The sequence below is a fragment of the Bombus affinis genome, unplaced genomic scaffold, assembly GCF_024516045.1.
Source record: "Bombus affinis isolate iyBomAffi1 unplaced genomic scaffold, iyBomAffi1.2 ctg00000130.1, whole genome shotgun sequence".
Lineage (NCBI taxonomy): Eukaryota > Metazoa > Arthropoda > Insecta > Hymenoptera > Apidae > Bombus > Bombus affinis.
The window spans coordinates 316590-319251 of NW_026108858.1; positions in this window are offsets into that span (position 1 = coordinate 316590).

The following is a 2662-nucleotide window of genomic DNA, read 5'->3' on the forward strand; positions in this document are numbered from 1 at the left end:
CGTTATATCCTAATACTTCACAACGTTATACGTTATGTCGCAATAGTATATATCGTTATACGTTATAACGTAATACTATATAACGTTATATCGTAACACCATACAACGTTATAGTATATATCGTAATAGTATATAACGTTATACCATATATCATAATAGAATATAACGTCGTACGTTATATCCTAATACTATACAACGTTATACGTTATATCGTAATAGTATATAACGTTATACGTTATATCCTAATACTATACAACGTTATACGTTATATCGTAATATTATATAACGTTATACGTTATATCGTAATATTATATAACGTTATACGTTATATCCTAATACTATACAACGTTATACGTTATATCGTAATAGTATACAACGTTATACGCTATATCGTAATAGTATATAACGTTATACGTTATATCCTATGACTATACAACGTTATGCCTTATATCGTAATTGTGTATAACGTTATACGTTATAACGTAATATTATATAACGTTATATCGTAACACCATACAACGTTATGCTATATATCGTAATAGTATATAACGTTACACCATATATCGTAATAGTATATAACGTTACACCATATATCGTAATACTATACAACGTTATACGTTATATCGTAATTGTATATAACGTTATACATTATATCCTAATTCTATACAACGTTATACGTTATACCGTAATAGTATATAACGTTATACGTTATATCCTAATACTATACAACGTTATACGTTATATCGTAATAGTATACAACGTTATACGCTATATCGTAATAGTATATAACGTTATACGTTATATCCTATGACTATACAACGTTATGCCTTATATCGTAATTGTGTATAACGTTATACGTTATATCCTAATACTATACAACGTTATACGTTATATCCTAATACTATACAACGTTATACGTTATATCGTAATAGTATATAACGTTATACCATATATCGTAGTGGTATATATCATTATACGTTATATCGTAATACTAAATAACGTTATACTCTATATCATAATAGTATATAACGTTATACGTTATATCCTAATACTATACAACGTTATACGTTATATCGTAATAGTATATAACGTTATACGTTATATCGTAATAGTATATAACGTTATACGTTATATCGTAATAGTATATAACGTTATACGTTATATCCCAATACTATACAACGTTATACGTTATATCGTAATAGTATATAACTTTATACAATATATCGTAATAGTATATAACGTTATAAGTTATATCCTAATACTATAAACGTTATACGTTATATCGTAATAGTATACAACGTTATACGCTATATCGTAATAGTATATAACGTTATACCATATATCGTATTGGTACATATCGTTATACGTTGTATCGTAATACTAAATAACGTTATACTCTAAATCGTACTATTATATTACGTTATACGATATATCGTAATAGTATATAACGTTATACCATACATCGTACTGGTACATATCGATATACGTTATATCGCAATAGTAAATAACGATATACTCTATATCGTAATAGTATATAACGTTATACGTTATATTCTAATACTATACAACGTTATGCCTTATATCGTATTTGTATACAACGTTATACGTTATATCCTAATACCATACGACGTTATACGTTATATCGTAATACTATAGAACGTTATGCGTTATATTGTAATGGCATATAGCGTTATACGTTATATCGTAATACCAGATAACGTTATACTCTATATCGTAATAGTATATAACGTTATACTCTATATCGTAATAGTATATAATGTTATACGTTATATCGTAATAGTATACAACGTTATACGCTATATCGTAATAGTTTACAACGTTAGACGTTATATCCTAATACTATATAACGTTATGCCTTATATCGTAATTGTGTATAACGATATACGTTATAACGTAATATTATATAACGTTATATCGTAACAACATACAACGTTATACTATATATCGTAATAGTATATAACGTTACACCATATATCGTAATAGTATATAACGTTATACGTTATATCCTAATACTATACTACGTTATACGTTATATCGTAGTAGTATATAACGTTATACGTTATATCCTAATACTATACAACGTTATACGTTATATACTAATACTATACAACGTTATACGTTATATCCTAATACTATACAACGTTAGACGTTATATCGTAATAGTATATAGCGTTATACCATATATCGTAGTGTTATATATCGTTATACGTTATATCGTAATACTAAATAACGTTATACTCTATATCATAATAGTATATAACGTTATACGTTATATCCTAATACTATACAACGTTATACGTTATATCGTAATAGTATATAACGTTATACGTTATATCGTAATAGTATATAACGTTATACGTTATATCGTAATAGTATATAACGTTATACGTTATATCCCAATACTATACAACGTTATACGTTATATCGTAATAGTATATAACTTTATACAATATATCGTAATAGTATATAACGTTAGAAGTTATATCCAAATACTATAAACGTTATACGTTATATCGTAATAGTATACAACGTTATACGCTATATCGTAATAGTATATAACGTTATACCATATATCGTACTGGTACATATCGTTATACGTTGTATCGTAATACTAAATAACGTTATACTCTAAATCGTACTA